The following is a 22,912-nucleotide window of genomic DNA, read 5'->3' as shown; positions in this document are numbered from 1 at the left end:
CCTTCTGCATCGTTCTTGGGGATCACTGGCAACTTTTACTGAACTGCTACCGGCAGTTTATGTATAATGAAAGACAATGTATTTTCAGTCTTAATTGGTTTGTCTAAATACAGATTCCTATCTTAGTTATCTTAGAAAAGCTTCTTCAGATGTCTGTGATGTCCTCTATCAAACCTTCTGAAATCATGTAAAATGTTTCACTCATCACTCTGCTATTGTACGGACCTGTGTGGTTTTAAAAACTCCTTTACAAATTCAGCATACGTCTCGCGTTAGTAATAGAATTGAAAGATGAGGGAATAGATTATGTGCTTTATCAATCGGAAGCGGTACTGTACAATCAAAAGAAATATAGAAACTGTACAAAAAATTATTTTAACAGAGGTCAGTTGTACGACGCCACTTCAAAAGGCAAAAAGGAACTTCATTATCTTTATGCACAAATGACCGTTGTCGATATCCTGCTGTCCAGAACCTCCAACCATTAAGCTTCGAACAAATTTGTTCATGTCTTAGACGGCAGATGTAAGTCGCCAAATAAATTCACACTTCAATGTTCACTGATCCCACAACTACATGAGAGTTACGGTTCGGTTAATACGGCCTATATTTACAACATGATATGATTAGTCTTTTTTGGCCAAAAATATGGGTTATATTGACACCATTTTATAAGCACTAGAAGCTTTAATTCTGTTCCGAATCGCTAACACAGTGGGAGGCAGTTCCGTATAAATCCTACACTAAAGCAGGTTGTTAATGCACTGAAGCGCCAAAGAAACTTGTATAGGTGTGCGTATTCAAATACAGAGTTATATAAACAGGCAGAGGACGGCGCTGCGGCCGGCACCGTCTGTATGAGTCAATAGCGTCTGATGCAGTTGTTAGATCGTTTACTGCTGCTACAGTTTCAATTTATCAAGATTTAACTGAGTTTGAATATGGTGTTATAGTCGGCATATGAGCGATGGGACACGGCATTTCCGAGGTAGTGATGAAGTGGTATTTTCCCGTGCCACTATTTCACGAGGGTAAGGTGAATAAGAGGGATGCGGTAAAACATCAAATCTCCGACATCCCTGCTCCCCAAAAAAGATCAATGCTGGGCCATCAACACGTGTCAGAGTCGGAACTGTTCAACGAAACATCATCCACATCATCCACATGGGCTTTCGGAGCCGAAGACCCACTCTTGTACGCTTGACGACTGGACGACACGACACGACATGAAGCTTTACGCCTCGCCTTGGCCTATCAACATCGACATTGGACTGTTGATAACGGGAAACATGTTTCCCGGTCGGACGGGTCTCGCTTCCAATTTTATGGTGCGGATGGACATGTACGGGTATGGAGACAACCTCATGAATGCATGTCAGCAGGGAACTGTTGAAGCTGGTATAGGCTCTGTAATGGTGTGGGGCTCGTGCAGTTGGAGCGATATGGGACCCCTGGTGTGTGTAGGTATAACTCTGACAGGTGACAAGTACGTAAGCATCCTGTCTAATCACATGAATCCATTCACATGCATTGTGCACTCCGACGGACTTGGGCAATTCCAGCAGAACAATGTGATAACCCATACGCCCTGAATTGCTAGAGGGTGGTTCCAGGAACAGTCTTCTGAGTTTAAACACTTCCACTGGCCACCAAACTTCCCAGACATGAACGTTATTGAGCATATCTGGAATGCCTTGCAACGTGCTCTTTAGAAGAGATCTCCTCCCCCTCGAACACTTACGGGTTATGGACCGCCCTGCAGGATTCATGGTGTCAGTTCCCTCCAGCACTACTTCAGACATTAGTCAAGTGCATGCCACGTCGTGTTGCGGAATTTTTGCGTGGTCGTGGGGGCGCTACACCATGTTGGAAAAGTTTACCAGTTTCTGTGGCTCTTCAGTGTACAATCGGAAGATAGCAACACGGTAATTGTAACGCTACGACGAAATGATTTTCGTATGTTGTATTAATTTTGGTTCAGACGGTGTTGGGATTCGCTTTCGTTTCTCACTTGCTACCCCTTTTATCTGCAAACTTGAAATGCATCCCTCATGTTAAACTTTGGGCGGTCCGCTACAAATGACGAGCGAAAGCAGCAATGTTTCGAGAAAGGCTGAAACCATTTTTGATTGTTACGACGAACATATGGATAAGCAACGAAAGTGAAGGAATATTGGAATTCACTTGCCATTTTATAATGGACGAAAAATTAGTTTCACACATAGTACAAGTGACAGAATATGCAAGTCACCAGAACGCAGAATCTAGCACAAATATAAGAAACGTTTTTAAAAATATTTCCTTTTTTAATTTGTCGCCCTACTGCTACGGGCATGGATGTGTGTGATGTCCTTAGGTTAGTTAGGTTTAAGTAGGTCTAGGTTCTAGGGGACTAATGACCTCAGACGTCGAGTCTCATAGTGCTCAGAGCCATTTGAACCATTTCATTTGTCAATGATATGCTGAGTTTCGGTTCATTCTTGTGATTGGTATGCGTTGGTACAAGTCGATTCGGTATAGGTTATAAAGCTTTTATTGGTCGCTTTACCTTCCCCCCCCCCCTCCCCCCCATCCCCCCCCCCCCACCCCACTTCTCAACAGAAATCTGAGGCCGCCGTATCATTTGTGATTTGTTTGTGCACACTGCCAAACTTAACAAATCATTGAATCATTGTGTTACGACAAGCTTAATATATTTTTTAATCATTCCTGCAAATAAGCAAGCCATCTGTATTTGATTGTCTCTATAATGTGCCTCTTCAAAACGTTGTTACTTCCGTCAGCCAGTCATTTACAGCGGACCGCTATGTTTACTCATGAGAGATGAATTTCAAGTTTTTACGATAACAGAGTAACAAGTGTGAAACGAAAGCAAACGCCAACACCGTTTGAACCAAAATTAATAAAGCATAGTAAAATCAGCTGGTCGTGGCGTTACAAATACCGTGTTTCTGTCTTCCGAGTATATAAACGATGTAGTTTGGTGTGCGATTTATACAGCAGTGCTTCCAATTGTGTTAACGAATCGGAAAAGAATTAAAACTACTGGTGCTTATAAAATGGTGTCATTATTAATGCAAATTTTTGACCAAAAAAGGCCAATCATATCAAGTTGTAGCTATAGGCCGTATTAACAGAATCGGAACTTCAAGGGAACACTCTCAAGAAAATTTTGCCATCTATACACTTCATGTCGACAGCATTAGCATCACGAGTTCTGTGGACCTCAGTGATGAAGCAGTTGTAGCCTTACAGTAGAGTGATGGCCCTATTGTTTTGTATTGAGTGTTAGTTCTATTGCCGGCCGCGGTGGTCTAGCGGTTCCAGGCGCTCAGTCCGGAACCGCGCGACTGCTACGGTCGCAGGTTCGAATCCTGCCTCGGGCATGCATGTGTGTTATGTCCTTAGGTTAGTTAGGTTTAAGTAGTTCTAAGTTCTAGGGGAGTGATGACCAGAGATGTTAAGTCCCATAGTGCTCAGAGCCATTTGAACCATTTGTCAGTTCTATTGAGAAAAACAACATAATGAGCGACGAAGCCTCCCCTGGTCTCTTCAACGCGCTTTCACTAAACCTTCTTAGCCCTGTGTGGAGTTTACACCATATCTGCTGCAATTCATCAGCAAGCATGCATGTCTAAGGTAGCAGCATTACATGGGAGACCAGGAAACATTTCCCCTATCGCATCCCGGTTCCTCGTGGTGACCTTTTCTTCTTCTTCTTCTTCTTCTTATTCTTCATCCTCTTCTGCTTTCCCTGTGCAACTTATCTTCGACAAGTAATATACTGGCCCGATTTTTATGAGAATTATTTTTTATGTAAGTAACTTTTTAGATAACAAGATATTGAAAAAAAGGTATTTTTTGGGAATATTATGCAAAATTTCGGACACATTGGCAGTTGATTTAACATTACTGCTTCTTTTTCAGTCCATCAGTCAAATCTTACTTGAATGTAATGTTCGTGACAAGACAGTACTTGTGGTTACAGACAACACTGTAGTTAAAAAAAATACTGCCTAAATGTTAAGCATTCGGCTTTCACCCTGTTTTGCCCATCACATCAATTTAACAGTACAAGACTGTTTCAAAATGGAATCATTTTCCGAAATTTTATTGTAAGGTAAGGCTTTCTTTCATAATTTTACAATAGGCAATAACAGACACCGCAATGCTCAAAAAAGAGCAAAGAGAAAAGAACTGAAAACGAAACAGGAGGTGCCGACTACATGCTCAAAATAGTTTGGGAAGTACGAAGTAAGCTTGCGATTATGATCAATAAAAGTTCAAAAGCACCGTCTTCTATCACAGCAGAAAATTACTTAGCTATAAAACAGGTAAAAGGTGTTCATGAACCTTCTGAAGTTGCAACAGCAACAATCTAAGGAGAGTGATACCCCATTGCTTCCTTAATTAAACCTCTTATAAGAGTATTTTGCAAACTTATCATACTTGAAAAGCACTTCAACAATTAATGAAGACGAAGAGTTCAGGATTACTTGATTAAACCAGTCAAAGAAAGACTGAAACAATTTAACTTCCATCCCCCACCCCCACTCCAACATGAACTGTTACTACGCTTGCGACATTATTAGATCCAAGGTTTAAAAACTTATTTTCAGGACATTTCAAGAGGCAGAAGAAGCTGCACAATTACTTCGGAAAGGGTGTGCTGCTATTGACGCATCAACACCAGCAATAATGCCTGAAGAGAAGCATTCATGAGGAGTGCTACTGTGTCTGCTGATACGTCTACCAATTTGAGATCTAATGATCTACTTTTTTCCTGAATGAGCAACAACGTAACGTCGATGTCGTGACATCAATCAGAGATTCCATAATTTACCTACACCAGTATTTTGAAAAATCTGTAATGGACAAGCATGTTTGTGTATTACAATATTGGGAAAATGTAATGGTATGTTGCGTGTAACGGCCACTAAATATTTGTGCTGTCCAGCGACTTCAATTCCTGTAGAGACGTTTTCTCCAAGGCAAGCGAAATGATTAATTAAAAACGCAACAGGCTGAAAGAGAAGGTGTTTACTTCCTATAAAACAAATTTTTCATGTCTCCTAACGTTGTATTTTAAACAACAAAAACTTTTAAAAAATTTTTTTCATTTGAAATACCTACCCAATACAATCGATAGTTAATTGTTATTGGTCATGTAGCATAAAAAAGGATTCTTTTAAAGGCCATTAATATGTGTTGTGGTATTGTATCTGGGAAAATACCTGTGACTCCCATAAAATGATTTTCTAGAGAACTAATATGTGAAATAGTGGCCTTGTGTTTCAGGTGTTGAAGATATTTAATGTACAAAATTTTTATTTTACTAATATTATACTGTGTTTTTGTAAGTATTGTAAAAAATTGTTAGTAATTGCCAAAGATTAAAGTACAGAAGTCTTTCAGTATTTGTTGTATTCTTGGTACATAATATCGTATGTGTTGAATATCGATGTCTAAGTAATACTGGTTACGTTCCGACCTGACTCTCGAAAGCTATACGGCCTGACGGTCTGTAGTGCCATTTCTTTTCAAATCTGAGCCCCTTGTGTTGTCATTTGCGGCGCCTTTACAGCACAGTGGTACGGAGACGGTATTCTACGCCCCATTTTGCTGGCCCTGATGGCCGCCGATCTTGGGCTTACAATTCAGAAAGGTAATGCTGGTCCACACATAGCCATAGCTTCTACTGCGAGTCTTTTTGAACATTTGGCGCTTTATGGGCAGTTATCTTCAACCGTCTTGGGATCTTGACCACCTAAGTCGTCAGCTCGAAAAAACATCTGAAACGATATTGTCTATAGGGTCATCCTACGAGTCTGTTAATCAATGACAAGCCGAATAAATGTTTGCATTTGGGGCAGAGTTGGATTAATCTGTTACGGACTCTCTCACGTTGGAAATTCTTTGTCTGGTATAAATCATTCTATTTTTCTTAAATTGTAAACATTTGATTGTCTGTACATATACAACACGTCCACCGTTATCAGTCACATTCCGATGATAGGTTTGTGGTGCGTATTTTTTTCCTTCCAGTACATTTGCAGTAATGTTAAGATAGTTAACGCAAATGCTCCCTGTTTTCATCTTTCAGTTAATTTGTTTGATTTGCATTTTAATTTCATCTGCAAATCTTTATTCGCTATATTTTGGCGCACAGTGCGTGGTATCTCTTTTGCTATTTTCTGTACCATATTTGATTATCTTTGTTTTTATTTTAGGTCCCTTAATTTCATTCATGGTCACACGTTGAAATTCAGCCGAGCACTTTCAGAGGCGCAAGTGACCGCACCGTACAGCATCAATACCGTAGCCGCATTTGTACGCTGGAACTCGTAAGCACGCGCTGTGCCACGAAAACAAAGGTTTATACGGCCGCAGAGATCTGACATAAAGCGCAGCTTGCACGTCAAGTATGTAATCTAGTACCGTAGCGAGCGTTTCGTAATCGAATTGCTCAAGTTGCGCAGTGGCGTGTACCGCGAACAGATGCGGGCGCCGGCCCAGGCCGCGCTGCCACTCACAGGGGGCTGCTTATCCATTTACGAGAGCGCGACCTGTGGCGTTGCGTTGCGGGCCATGTGGGTCGTTCCTCCAACGCATGCCGTGCAACAAAGGCGCGCCCGCCTACGCTTTGTGTCGCCGTATCTGCTTCTGTTTCGCTTATTCGCAGCCGAAATTCTGTGCTTGACATGTCCCGCACAAGATGCTGAAACGTACTGAAACATTTTAGGACGTAGCGCGGCTGGCTTATCGACCATAACGCAATGTCTACTGTGCTACCGTGTAATGTTACTGGGCTTCATATTTTGTATTTATTCTTGGTATTAGAATTCAAAAGCAAGCTTTTGACAATGGAAAGAAGGGAACCTTTTCTGTGTAACTGATACTGCAAATTCTTTCTAAAAATCTATCAATGTTTTGTAATAATATTCCACATAATCTGAGCAATGAGAAAGAGAATATCATTGTTTTATAAGGACGATGGAAAGAACGTATTTGTGAGCAGAGGATATCAAAGCTAAACAAGGAAGCTCAGAACTCGCTGTAAGCTAAAGTGAAAATCTTAAATACGGCTGCGAAACACCAACTGTCTAAATCTTGAAACTTCTTTATTTAAATGAGTGTGTCCATATTTAAATTGCAGAATGACTGAGAAGATGAAACTTCTACGTTATTTGATTCTGAAACAGCTGGGTAAAACTGAAGGTACTGAGCCTACTTTCTCTTGCTTTTTTTCCCCCCGGCCGCGGTGGTCTCGCGGTTCTAGGCGCTGAGTCCGGTACCGCGCGGCTGTCGCAGGTTCGACTCCTGCCTCGGGCATGGATGTGTGTGATGTCCTTAGGTTAGTTAGGTTTAAGTAGTTCTAAGTTCTAGGGGACTGATGACCACAGATGTTAAGTCCCATAGTGCTCAGAGCCATTTGAACCATCTTGCTTTTTCTTATCATGTCAACACCGACCCACAATATTCTAGCGCAATGCGATCTGGTTGGTTCAAATGGCTCTGAGCACTATGGGACTTAACATCTGAGGTCATCAGTCCCCTAGAACTTAAGCCTACTTAAACTTAACGAACCTAAGGACATCACACACATCCATGCCGGAGACAGGATTCGAATCTGCGACCGTAGAAGCATCGCGGCCACTTCGGCCGGCAACGCGATCTGACTGCTCAAAAAAATTACAACCAGGCTTCCAATAATTAATTCAAAAGATTGGCCCTGACTAAAAAGAAATCTTATCAAATAACCGACACATTTTATTAAGCACTTACCACACAAAATTCTTCGTTACATGAAGTACTGCAATACAGTGATCGTCAATACTGCCAGCTAAATAAAAGAATCTAACTACTAAAGCCACGAAGCACCAATAAGTATGTGTTTAGCAAAGATGAAATTTTGTTGCAAACCAAATAATGTATTTTTCTACCTTAATAATGAGACATCCAGTTCAAATGCGAATATAAATCGTCATTGACATCTAGTACAAAGGTATATAACCATGAATAAAATTGAATCTCCAAGTCGAACATGTACAGATCGTTAGCCTCCGCTAACACTTCAGACCTCTACCCTCCATCAATGCTAACTTATCGCCTCTAACATCCACCACTGCTGGCTGTTCAGCTCCAACTGCCAAGCAGTACTTCCATCACTGCTGGCGACAACTTCGAACTGCCCAACAGTGCTGGTGACTAACTTCCAACAACGAGTCCGAACAGCCACAGAGCCTCTTGCAAAGTGCAGTCAGAGATCCAACGCAAAGCTCTACAAAGCGCTGCCAACACAGAAGCAGCCCACTTACAATCTCAAGAGGTTGATACATCAGCCACTCAGTTGCAAACAGACGTTTATTAGCCCCTGACCTAGGTTTCAACATTTGTAAAAACCTCTTTTTCAGAAGGAATGGTCTTGGAACATCTAATGTACCATCATGTGGTGTAACAAGGCGCACTCCCTCTGAAGAAGAAATTTTTACAAATAAGTAATCCTAGGTCAAGGGCTAATAAACCTTCGTGTTGCAACTGGCTGGTTGAGTTTTCAACCTCTTTAAACTAAAGTCGTATGGCATAGAAGGCCCAGATTGGCAGCCGCCTAATTGGAAAGGTTTTTCGTATCCACCGCTCCCGCAGGCACCTTTCCTTCGCGCAGTATGAGGTGTGTGTGAGTGTATATGTTAAGCGTAAGTGGCTGTAATAGTCTGTGTGTTTGTGTTTGTAGTTTACTACCGTTTTCGTGTTGGAGATGATGAGAGATTAATCTCGGAGCCGACAAATAGGCCATTCGTCTCGAAGGGCACCAAGACGGCCTCTGAGCTTGATCTCGCATCCGAAGGACCGGGCACCGTAAGCAGCGTCGTGTGCTTTCACTTAAGCGGACACTGTGGAGAGGTTAGGAATTCAACCCAGGACACTACCGTAAACACTGGTTATCAGGACTCTCCCTGTCCCCTCGACCATACAGGCAAAGGGGAAATTCTCGACAGCATGCGGTGCGTATTCGGACGGTCACCGATCAAAGTACTGTCAAAAGTAATTAAAGGACCCCACATTCGACTGGCGGCCGCTTCCACATTGCCACGCACGAGCACTTTACCAAGCAGATTATACCACTTTTCCGAAAGTTACTCTGTCATTAAGTAGACTGCAGTGTTTAGTAGCAAAGGCAGTTGTTCTCCTTAGGTTCTCTAACACGTGCAAAAAATGAAGGAACAGTAATTGGTTTTTTATTAAACTTGTTTTGCAACGCTTTACATGGCAACTCTAAACTATGATACATAATACATTACACTTTTCAGTGACATCAAATATGTTGAGTAAGACTGCATCTTTCCAGTCAGTATTTCTCAAGTACATTTTAACGCTCTCAGTTCTTTTTCTTGTCGCCATGTTCTACAGCTACCACCTCATCCGGCATTTTTTTTTTCCAAACGGTGTGATCTCGCCATTCTTCCTCATTGTCTTCTACTACTCTTCTGTCCAACGCTTTATGGATGCCTTTTAGTCACTCTTTTCTTGAACTTCCTCCTGTTTTTCTTCCAGCAGGTAGCCATGAAGTTCTCTCTTTGGCCATCTGCATTCTTTTATTTCTCTGATACGCACTAACCATCCAAGCCATCTTTCTTCTATTCTGTCAATAACACCATAATAATTCTGTTTATTTTCTCTTATGTCCTCATTCTTACACGTTCAAGTCGAGAAGTCTTACAAGCCCTTCTCAGGTGTTCCATTCCTAAGTCTTAATTGTCTGTCTGTATCTTTCTTTGTTACCGGCGCTCACTCTCATAATTTGTTATTGGTTCCACGATGGATCGGTATAATCGCCTTTTATCGTTTAGCTCATTTTAGTGGACAAAAGCACTACATCTGTATTTTTGAATAGTTTCCCTTCCCGTCTGATCCGTTGTTCGTTGTCTCTGTCACATCTTCCATCAAATGGTATGTGTACTACCCAGGTACTTAAACAGATTAGACACATTAACGTGATGTCCGCCGCTGTCCAAGTTACTTCCTTCCTCTGCGCAACATAAATATTCCATTATCTTACAAGTCATTTTCGTACCCCACTTTCTAAAATCAGCCGACAACTTCCGAAGCATGTAAGATATATAACCTTCATCGCTTGCTGCAACGAACTGATAATCAGCATAGAAAATTGTGTGCATATAGTGGTTCCCTATTTCGAGCTCCATGCACTCTCTACACCAGATACAGTGCCTTCACCACTCGCACCCTAAACAGTGTAGGAGACAGACAGCGCTCTTGTTTCAGTCCTTTAGTTGTTTTAAAGCTTTCTCTAGAAAATTTTTTCGTTTTAATGACACGTTCTGCCGACTTGTAGTGGTTTATGATACTTCCTATTTACTTCTTAATAAACTAGTCATTTAGTTTAGCTACAAGTATTTACGCAGTGGTTTACCAATCGCGACATTTCTATATAATACCTCGAGTGGTCCATTCCACTTTGAATTGCCACTCTTTATCTGTTATGGAATTTTTTTGGAAATTTGTGGGAAGTTTCTATGGGACCAAACTGCAGAAGTCATCGGTCCCTGGGCTTACACAGTACTTAAACTGACTTATGCTAAGGACAACACACACACACCCATGCCCAAGGGAGGACTCGTACCTCCTACAGGGGCAGCCGCGCGAGACGTGGAATGGCGCCCCAGACCGTGCAGCCACTGCGTGCGATTTTGTTTGTTATGGCAACAAGTTGTCTCAGTTGGAATTTGTCCTTCGCGAGGAGTAGGTCGGCTTTCTTTTGGTTGAATAACATGCGTACTCCACGCGACCTTACGTCTATGTAGTTTTGATCGATGTTTTTTCTACAGTAATTCACTTATGTAACACCTTTTACCACTCATTATATCACTTAGTGTATTTTCTGTTTACGCAACCGGTCAAAATATTTCGATCACCCATGATAAAAGCTATATACTTTATTTCAGTGTATGAACGCATAGTAGAAAATAAATACATCAATTAAATAAATATTTTCTCAATCGTTAAGTAAAATATGATACGGTGTCCATTATAGCCTCTTTAGAGTATCCACCTTTTGCCATCAGAACGGCTGCACAAACTCTGGGCATTCTGGAGATCAGATTTTGTAATGTTTTTGCATGTATTACAGCGGATACATCTGCTTATTATTCGGAACATCTTCAACATTAGATAACCTAAGTTTCCTGATCTGTCCGTCAAGTACTTCCCACAAGAGTTCAGTGGTACTTAAGTCAGGTGGCTATCTTGGCTAAAACATGATCTTCAGTTACCCACGTTTCTCTTTTCTACTGACATAAGCTCCGCATAGCTAAGAAGCATGTCTGAGATCATTGTTCTACTGTAGAACAAATCCACGACCAATAATTCTTTGATGAGATGAAATTTCGTTGTTCATCAGTGTCTTGTCAGTTACCACCTTCTTTTATGTTTCATTAATCCTCACTACATCAACGACTTTATTACCTGCTAATTATCCCCATACCATGACCGGCCCTCCACCATGCTTGATCGTTGACGTCGCACAGAATCTCATATGTTCTCCATGAAGTCGACGAACAAACATTCGAGACTGCTTATAGAAATTTCAAATCCGACGACTGCTTTTAAATAATTTAAAATTAGTTTCATCTGTTAACAACACTTTGGACCATTTCCACACGTTTCAGATTTTACCTTCCTGAGCCAATTGTAATCTCTTCATCTTATTTCGATTATGTAATAAAGGCTTCTTGGTCGCTATGCGTTTCTTTAAACTTGTTCACGAAGTCGGCGTTGCACTGTTGATAATGAAACTGGAGCAGCTCCCTTTCAGATGCAGTACGAGTCCTCTGATGATTACTTTGTACATACATTAAGGGTTCTTCCCTGTATAATGTTACTCGGTGTCTTCCGGAAAGCGAAACACTTGTAGCGGCAATAGCTTTCTTGAACTTCACAAAAAAAAACATATACTAAGAATAAATATCTCGTACCTATTCTGCAGTTTGGCAGGGGACCACAAGCTTCAGCCACCGAAACCTGCCCCTCAGGGGGCTCACGGTCCTTTCGTGTGTACGTGCATGGCGAGAACGGGGCCCTGAGCTATTGCAGCCTTCTTTCTTTCCCAGGCTGCATATCATTTCTCTTCCCCTCCTTTCCTGTCCTTGCTCCTTCTCCTCCGCCCTCTCCTGTCTGTCTCTTGGTGACCTAGTTTATTTTGGTCCTGCTATCCTCCTGGTTATGTTGGCTTTTCGATTTGATTTAGTTGAGTAATTTCTAGAATGAAATTTCTAATTGAGTAATTACCTCATCCTTTTGGCATTCTCTGGTCCCCCCTCTTGGGTCTCACATCCATTACTATTCAGTAGTGAGAGCCTTGGGGAAGAGCACCTTACCTAGTGTATCCGGTGTGTGCCCTCCTAGTTCCTTCAATCTTTTCCTTCACGTCATTGTCTGAAGCTAGTGTACATTGCCAACTCGGTAGCCAGCCTGTGTGGTGGGGTCGCTATGTACCCCTTTGGTTGAGCCCCCTGAAAACACAGGGATCACACTTCTGATACCAGAGCTGTGACCTCCTCATGCATGTCCTGGAGTGGTTGCTCGTCATCCTGGAGCATCGGAGCTCTCGGCAATGGACTTCATGCCAGATGGCCGTTGCTGTGGCTGAGTGGCGCCCTTGAGGAGAGCCCAACTGAACCGCGTTTTGTTATGTACAGACTCAATGAGTGGCCTACAGGCTATTGATCGGGGTTTTTCCCACCATCTCTTGGTCTCAGCCATCCATGACCGTCTCGCTGATCTTCATGCTGCTTGTTCCGTTGATTTCCTTTGGGTCTCTGGCCATGTTGATATCCCAGGTAAACAGATAGCTGATCGTTTGGCTGGGGGAGCAGCCACTTACCCTCCGCCCCTTCTCTGTACCCCTCCTGCAGCTAAAATACGCCTTCATATCAAATCTTACTTCGCACAATCATGGGTCAACTCCTGGCGGGCTACCTCCCTGTCTAATAAATTTCGTGCGTTCTTCCTTCCAACTCTCCCAGAAAGACTCGACCATCCTTTGTCGTTTCCACATCACGTATACCAGGCTGACCCATGGTTTTCTTTTGTATAATGAGCCACTGCCTCTTTTTGGGTGTGGAGCCTTCCAGTCAGTAGCCCACATTTTGCTGGAATGCCCATTTCTTTTGGCTCTGCATACTAAGTACAGACTTCCCCGCACTTTACCTTTAATATAGGCAGACGATTCCCGAATGGTTGAAATGGTTCTCAGTTTCATCCGTGAAAGTGGTTTTTACTTTCAGTTCTAAGGCTTTTGATCTCCCTCTGGAGTAGGGGTAGACCCGTGAGGGTTGGAGTATCTCCTATTGGAAGCTGTGTTTGGAGATTCCTGACTCCCCTCCCTAGCAAAGGTCCTCTTTTCTCTTCTTTTTAAACTGTTAATATCGCTTCTTAGATTTGGTTGGTCTCCTTTTACAATACGCACTCTTACATTCTAGTGAGTGAATGCTTTTGAATAGCAGGTGGTCTTCTTGTACCACATCAGAGTTGGGATATGTCCTGCCTCTAGCATAGCCTTGCGGTGGCCCTCTTTCTGACTTCCCTTCTTTTGTTTTCACCATTGACAACACGGCTTCCCCTTTACATTTTTTAGCCTTTTTTCTTTTATCGTCGTGACACTTCTGAGATGTAAATCCGTCTAAATGTACCACCTTCGAAACAAGGGACTGATGAATTTGCTGTTTGGTCCCTTCAACTCCAATCAATCAACCAACCAACCAACCAACCGAAACCTGTAAAGGCCATGTGGAGTGTAATTCACCTTAACTCCAATCTATCAACCAACCAACCAACCAACCGAAACCTGTAAAGGCCATGTGGAATGTAATTCACCTTTATTAAATGTTTTTGATGGTTTAGCATTGTGATGTAGCAGGCATGTTTATAATACTGGAAGCACTTTCCTTCACATATTATTAAAAGAAGAGTACTAGCCTTTCTTTTGAACATACTTTACCACCATAAAGTGAGTCCAACCATTGCATGTTGACTGTATATGCCTTTATTTACTATCAGATGAAATGCAAACACTCCGTACCTCAGATTCTGGGTGCTGTCTGTAAATGGGCATTTATAATGTTGTTGTGGACACATAGATTTGCAAGGGATTGTGTTGTAATGGTTGTCTACCCTTTATCCGATCAGGTTCTGAGTCCTGCATCCAGGCCATTTCCATCACATCTGTATGATTTTACAAAAAACTATTTATTGCATTCATCTTTCATACGGCGCATATTTGTGTCATCATCGTGGTCGTCGTTGGTCGAATATCACCCAAAACCTTGGGTAGCTGAGAAAATACATCAGCCACAACTTTGCCTTACCCCACATCATGAATAATTCAAAGACTTTCTTACTAACTGACCATATAATAACTTGCATGTCAGTATAAAAAAATCTTCTTCAGTGTTCACAGTAGACATTTGTGTGGAGACTGTGTAAGATACAATACAATTCCCACACATTGAATAATGTACCTATCTCTACAGTTGAGTAGAATGATACAGAATAAGTGAGGGCCTCACCCACAAATCCTATGGTGCAGGTGGACGTTTCTCCAACTGCACTGCGAATTTGACTCTTGAGGTCTCAGTGGTGACACAATAGTCTCGTCTCATATCATGGTCATGAAGTACTTTAGTAGGAGAAGAGATTCTTCGATTGCTTCAGAGTCCTGCTACCGATCGCCGGACCAATGTGACAATAAGTGAGTTAATGGTTCACCATGTATCAGCTGATTAGAAATGAAACGATTGTGAAATGAAACCAGGCCAAGAAAGGAGTTTAATTGTTTTCTAGTTCGAGGTGCAGCAAAGTTCCTGCTGGCATTCAGTCTCAAAGGGTCAAGTTCAGTTCTGTGTGGAATTATTACATGGTCCAAGAATTTAATGCTTTTCTGTTTGAATTAGATATCTGCAATTTGGTTGCAGTGACAGCTTCTGTGAACTTCCGCAGTACTTTTCCAAGGGTATCTGTATGTTCTGTGTAGGAAGCAATAGCTGCTAATAAATCCTCATATAAAGAGTTAAGGGCATAAATCTAGGTCAAAAACTGAGATGAAAGTGGTGGAACTTTCATTCAGGCTAGAGAGGTGTACCTCAAAATGTTTGCTCCATCCAGAAGAAATAAATACTGTGTTTTCATCCATCTCCTTGGCATGTGGTATTTGCCAGTAGGAGGGATTAAGATCTACTCTGGACAAATATTTTGCTCAGGGAAAAACCTGAAACATTTCCTCAAGGGTTTCAAGGCCTGTTTCTCACAGGAACCAGTATAAAATTGATAGCATCAGCATCAAGTAAACAAGTACGTGACATATTGCGTCCCCTCCACTGCCCACCCCCTGGATTTTACTGCTGCTAGCAAGGGACTGTTATGTGGACTCTCAGCCACTTCAGTGGCTCCCTAGAACAACATTTTATGCGTCTTATTGGCTATTGCTAGGTGATGCAACAAAGAGTGTGATAGTAAGTCTTGTGTGGGATACAGATTCAGCTTGTATTCATACCCACGAATTATTACAGGAAAATCATAGAAAAGGATGAGCAGCTCTATAGCATATCTCCTAACTCGGTTCTTTGATGGGCATATAGACAGATTAATTGCTCTAACATCCTTTGGACAGAATCATAGCTGAGGTAGGCGTGTTTAATTCCTCTAACATCTCACTAATCTGACCTATTCTGCAGAACGGAGTTCCTCATGCTCGGATTCCATACTGAATAAGTGCAAAATCTAATTCCACATAGAAACAAATAAACAATCAAAGACATTGTTAAAAACTACTTAAAAAAACTTTAAATTAATGCAATTTAGTTTACCAAATGCCACGTTATGGCTGCCATGCTTTAAGAAAGAAATTTACGAATTCTCTGAACCGACAAGCTACTGCCATCTTGCAAATGGCTGATCTTCCTGTTAAGTCGGTTGCTATTTCCTGCACATAAAAAATTACGGTTTATATTGCCCCATCCAGGAAAATAGCTAGTGAATAAAAGAAATGTGCTCCAATGATGGAAGTCATCACCGGTTGGCTTCGTAACGTCCCACTTCTTTGGACTCTGTTATATCTCTCACAGAAACGTCTGCAGTGTGACTTATACTTAATATTAGTAAATGTCGGTATGGCTCCCGTTTAAGGGTAATATGATACAACTGCAACATTTATCTTTATGTACGTAAATCGTGGACAATATTTCAGTAATACTGAGCAAAACATTAATTATTTCAAAGAAATTGTAAATAACACTAATTAAATAACTGATAGACTGTAACTTTACATAGTTGCAACACGTTAGTAGTCGCAGCAATAGAGTCAGCGAGAACATGGTGGAGTAGTCGACAATGGCTAACAGCAATTTATCTCTCGCACTTACTTACTTAAATCACACTACAAGTAATTACATATCTGAAGTCACAAAAACAGTTATGTTCTATATTCACTCGTACAAGAAATTACGCAAGATGTCAGTAATGGAAAGAGGTAATGCGAGCTACCAGGGAGAAAGTGGAGAAATGGAATTGTTTTATCTTTACTTGCAAATATTTTTCACTGTTGTAGAAAATTAAAGTTAGCAATTTACGACTCCATCCTTATGCATCCTGAAGAAACTTAAAATATTACAAGAAATACAAATTATATTCACAAAAATGAATACTCCAACTGATCAATACGCGTTTAACTAGAACGTTAGTCAGTGATAGAAAATAGAATATGATACAAGGCTGCTACTGTTCTCACACTACACAAAAGGTGAAGGAAATTCGTCAATGAGTCTTGCCCATTTCTTACATTTCAGATAATTTGGAAATATCAATACTAACTACATAAGATAGACAGATGCCCAAAATTAAAGCAACATACGGAAATTTTGTGAGTATACACAGGTGGTAGTAAAGTAGAAACAATGTATATAATACAGAACGTTAACAACTGCAACATGCGTAACGATAGGTATAAATGTTCCTCGTTTCTTCCAACATAACGGATCCTGACGACGGGTTCATGTGATCAGTGCAGGGTGTGACCACCTCTGACAGTAATTCAGGCACGACAACGGCGAGACATGCTGTGAATGATGCCATCAATCTCTTGTTGAGGCAATAGCGTCCGTTCCTCCTGCAGAGCTGCACGCAAGTCTTGGAGAGTGTTTCGTGAAGTTGAGGTGATGCACCCAGTCTTTCCATACATCCTGGACATGCTCTATGGGATTGAAATCGTAAGATCGAGCTGGCAATGACATGCATGCAATATCAGTCGTTTCCAAGTAAACATCAGTCACCTGTGCTCTACGAGGTTGAGCATTATTATCCATTAATACGAAGTCGGGAGTCGGCCGCTGTGCCCGAGCGGTTCTAGGCGCTTCAGTCAGGAACCGAGCTGGTGCTACGGTCGCAGGATAGAATAATGCCTAGGACACGGATGTGTGTGATGTCCTTAGGTTTACGTAGTTCTAAGTCTGATGACCTCATGTGTTAAGTCCCATAGTGCTTAGAGCCATTTGAACCATTTTTGAAGTCGGGACCCACAGTACCTCGCAACTACCGCATGAGGTCCCAAGATCTTGTCACGATATCTGACAACAGTTAAATCTTGCTGATTCACCCATACAGTTTTGTGAAGAGGAGTTCGTGTGGTTAACATAATCCCTGCTCACACCATTAGGGACCCTTCTCGATATCTGTCTCTTCCCACAGTGTTTGAGTCACTAAATCGAGTTCAACATTCTCTCTAGATGTGAATCCGTTTAGAGTCAGTCTTCAGACAAAATCGAGACTCATATGTGCAAACAACAGTATCGCACTGTTCCACCGTCCAGGTAGCATGTTGACGCCTCCACTCAAGACGTTCTTTTCTACGAAGATGCATCAGAGTTACACGTACAGTAGGTCATCGACAATAAATGCTACTCTGTTGAAGCCCTCTGTACACCGTTTGCCCCGATACAATACGTCCAGTGGATGCTGCGGGGTCAGATGGCAGTTGCTGTGCTGTACTAAGGCGGTACCCTCGTGCCCTTACAACCAAATAACCGTCCCCTCTTTCTGATGTCACAAATGGCCGGCCCTGACCTGGTCTTCAGGATACAGTTTCGGTCTCTATAAACTGACGCTACATCCGAGAAAAGATAGAACGATTCACATTAAGCCATCGGGCCACATCGTTGTGCGACTGTCCTGCTTCTATTCTTGCTGTGGCCCTCCACCATAGAGTGCCTGGTAGGCTTCTTCTCTGTGCCATACTGCACCACCTGTGACTGTGTACACAGCAGCTGCGGACGAGGGACTACCCAGCGAACACCATCCCGTTTGATAGATCCCCTTATGGCATCGTTGGCGTGATTTTCCGTTGACTGGAATGCCACCTTCCGTGAGGAAGACGATCGTACGGACATCTGTTGACAGTTTTTCGGATTATGCCATGAATTAGGACACATAACGGGGAAATAGTGGTTTGTTGCTTTAATTTTGGATACCACTGTATTTATTTGTTTATTTATTTCGAGTTTTGGCGTTACGCCACCCAACGAGCACTGCCTTTTTTTGGTTGCTCATCTCGGCGTGGCCCACTTCTCACCTGCGGAAGAGATCCCTGCCGCAGGCGTGTTCGGCGTTGATTTTCAGTAATTGGAGGTCCTCTTTGGTATATTTTAAGCAGGACATTGTGGCTTTAGAGTCTAACAAAAGTGGAATGTCATGCACGTGATCTGGTCTTCATCCCTAGGTATGATGTGACCATGACATCGTTCAAGTCTTTTGTAGATTGGGTCCGTAATTCCCTTACTTTATTATAGAATTCTTTGTTGATTCTTATTTGATGGATACCATTCTAGTAACTGAAATCCACGATTTCCCTCATGATTCCGTAATTCCCTTACTTTATTATAGAATTCTTTGTTGATTCTTTTTTGATGGATGCCATTCTAGTAACTGAAATCCACGATTTCCCTAATGATTCTGCGCTCTTTTCTTCCAGTTTATTGAGGAGACCTTTGTTTGAATTCCGGGGGAAGTATTTCGGCTGCTTACATAATTACTGGCTTCAGGATTGTTTCATAGGATGTATCGTAGTGTTTTGTAAAGTAATTTTTTGTTGTAGATTGTGCACGATGTCTTGTAGGATCTTCGGTTTACCGTATTTGTTCCTTATGTGCCTTCTTGTTCACTCAGATCTCACCTAAGTACTTAAAATTTTCTATGCTGCTGATGTCTCCATATCTCGTCCAGAATTTTAGAGGGCATCTTTGATATTAATCATTACTTCTGTTTTTTTCTTTAAAAAAATAAAAGAGAGAGAAAGTAATACCTGAAGACCAGTTATACAGATTTTTCCTTTAACACATCGGTTTGAATCATAGCAGTTTCTCCTTTCTTTAACAGGATGGCTGCACACCGGACAAAGCTAAACAGTGTTTTATAAACCACTTTGATCTAGTACCTACTCTCCTCCGGCTACAGTCCATTTCTGTCAATCATACTCACCAGATCAATATTATTTTTCAATAACACATTTGAAAATCGCCGGTAACAGGTCATCGCCTTATCTGAATCCTGTGCTCATCTCAAAGGAATCTGAGAAATATCTTAAGAACCTTATCTTGGAGTCTGTTTCCGTCAGAGGAGCTTTAAATAATCCTGCAGTTGAGGATCAGCCACGAATTTGTCAAGGATGCAGAACTGTACTTAGCTGTATATTGAAGCACAAAGTTTCTTGAAACCCACAAAGACTGACACGCACTGTGTAGACCTTACAGGATAATAGCTGATGTCAGTTATGAGGTTATGAGTGTGTTCGCCTGTTTTGCCCAATGTCCCATTGGTATTTATCTATTTGAGACTCGACTTGGGCCTTTAATTGCTTCAGAATGGCAAGTGAGAGATATTTGTAGGTTACCGGTAGCAGGGACATTCCTTTGTAGTTTTACATGCAGCCTTTTTGCGAAATGGACGAATTAGAGCTCTTTTCAGTATTCGGGTATGGTTTCCTCAATTCAGTTCCTTTTTTATTTGCTGTTGGGAATTTTAAAGATTTCTTGGTTCATATTTCCACAGTTCTGGAACTAATGACTTTCTGTAGGCTTTTTGCTTTTTTCAGGTGGGCACTGTTGCACTTAATGTCTTTGTTAGGTGGTTTGGTCTGTGTTCACCGTAGAACACATCCGTTTCACTCAAATGAGCCTTTGAGTTTCTTACAATTTAGTAATTTCTGAACGTAATATGATAAGATGTTACAATTTTCTCCATCTGAAGTAGGCAGAGTACTATACTTTCGCTGAGAGCATAAAAATGTCGTCTGATATTCCATAAATTTCTTTCCTTCTAAAGATTTCGTAATACTCTGTGGCTTCATTTCTTCTAAGATTTTGGCCAGTCTTACGAAGAAACCACTCTTTTTTGTATTTACATTTCTCAATTATAGCTGTTCGGTTCCATTGGATTTTGTAGGATTTCCGTTCAGTGTCCTGTTTCGTCGAGGAATAACATTTCCATGCTGAGACCCTTTCCCTGACGATTGATTTGCAGGTATCAAAATGGTTCAAATGGCTCTGAGCACTATGGGACTTAACAGCTGTGGTCATCAGTCCCCTAGAACTTAGAACTACTTAAACCTAACTAACCGAAGGCCATGACACACATCCATGCCCGAGGCAGGATTCGAACATGCGTAGCGGTCACGCGGTTCCATACTGAAGCGCCTAGAACCGCACGGCCACACCGGCCAGCCGCAGGTATCATTCCAGGGAGCATATGTTTTGATTCTTTCTACTTCTATAACTTTTTTATCACCTCACTCAGCCTTTTTGTGGTGTTAACAAAGTTGCAGTTGCTTGGCTTAGCTGGTCTCCAATACCCTTTCTTGAAGTTGATCGTTGTCAGAGGTCTTCTTGGTGTTTGCAGGGATAGGTTTTGATTTAATTATCGACGCATAGTGATATGAGACCACATTTATGCCTTTTGTAGCATTGCTAACATCAGGATTATTTCTTCTGGAGCTAGCGATGGAATTTATTTGGCGTATTCCTTTAGTTTGGACTGGAGATTTCCGTGACGTTACTGTGTGGGTGGGTAACCAAAGTGGATTGGCAGGTTGAGCCTTCACACAGAGACCAATTCCTTGTCATTTTGGTTGGTTCTTATGTGGGGGCGGTAGTTCCCAGTCATTTTTATGAGCTCTGCTGTTGAGATAACAATAACCTAAAAATTAAAATGTCTCTTCGTCTGGGTACCATGTTTCTTTTGTGGCAGTGATGTATAAATATTTTTTTGTATACCTTTAGTGATAGTTCAAAGCTTGCAAGTTTTTGAAAGATAGTTTACTCTGAATGTTGCTACGAAAGACTTTGATTTAGTTTTTGACTTTACAACATTCGGAATACAACGAGACGCTCTGACTCTTGTCTTGCATTGTGTCCAGAATCTCCCAGAATAAAAACGAGAAACGTGCGTCGTGGCTGTCACGACGAGGAATTTATCTTAGGACTTGCTTCAAGTGTATTTTTCTTGAAATGTTGTACCATCATGTTTCATGGCTTGAATTTAATTTGATTGCGAACACATAAATGGTTATAACATATTGTTGGGTCTTGCCTCGGGATGTTGCCTGGCCTCTCCAAACTACTTTCATGTCATCCCTAAAAGCAGGGGTGCCTCTTCCGCCATTTCCTCTGCACCGATGCTATTCATCTCGATCTATACCACCAGGGCGATCTTAATCGCTATTCTAGCACTGGCCCCTCACGAAGTAAACGGTTCTTTCTCAGCCGCTCCTGTGACGGACTATGGTGGAGCTGTAGCCGTATTTGTGTGCGGTAGTCGCAAACGGTTAGGTCTTTTATTGTCAAAAACCAATTAACTTCTTAAATTTAAGAAACGCACATAACATAGCTTGGCTCTACAAATACCTGTTACAGTTATAAGCAATATTTTCAGTAGAATCGTAAAATTTGTATTGTTGTTCGAAGAAATAATTTTAAGTTTCATTGATACTATCCCCAGATGCTGACGTGCCCGGACTAAATATTTAAACAGAAAATACTAGGGACATTGAATAATTACAGAGACCAATTGATACATAAAAAATGTTTGTAACAGGAGTTAAGAGGTTCCGTCGCTGAATAAGAACATCTTTTAACAACCTGAATATTGCATTTAACGATATTGTATGCGTTTGATGTATCCACGTTAGTTGGACAGAGTTCAGGCATCGATTTCTTTGCTTTCTGGAGCAGAAGAACCAGCTAAACTCTTTTAATTCAATCATTTTACATTACAGTGACAAGTTTATGAACCACGCAAATTTCTATAAGTGGGGAGAACGGTTGAAAAACGGTCGAACCACAGTGATAGCCGAGCATCGTCCTCGCCGGCTAGCTGAAGTGTGAGGTTCTTCGCCTCAAACGTACACTGATGACATTAATCGTGAAGACCGACGCATTTCGGCTGAACACATAGAAGAACAGTTGCAGTAAGTGTTGGCGCAGTTTAAGTTATTCATAACGAGCAGAAGTAGAGCTAGGTTACTGCGGGTTGTGTCCCGGAAGATCTAACGCAACAACCCAAGGAAACAAGACTCAAAGTGTGAACAGATTTGAAAGAACGCCATGTAAGGGAAGGTGATCCTTCTCCAAACAAGATGGTAACTCGTGCTCATGCCTGGGCTGTGAGATGGTGGATCTAGGTTCTCCGATCGGCAGTATGAAAAAGGTATCCGGGGTTCATCAGACGATACAACCCACTGCCACTGCGCTAACGTCCAGTGCTAATGGCCGTGTGCCCATTACTGTCGTGATGTTAACATTGGCTCATGCATGGGTCGTCGGCTGCGGAAGCCCGTCATTAGGAGTGTTCGGTG

Source organism: Schistocerca gregaria, chromosome 5 (assembly GCF_023897955.1).
Source record: "Schistocerca gregaria isolate iqSchGreg1 chromosome 5, iqSchGreg1.2, whole genome shotgun sequence".
NCBI classification, from domain to species: Eukaryota; Metazoa; Arthropoda; class Insecta; order Orthoptera; family Acrididae; genus Schistocerca; species Schistocerca gregaria.
The sequence above is the reverse complement of the archived record's forward strand: the minus strand, read 5'-3'. Positions refer to the sequence as shown.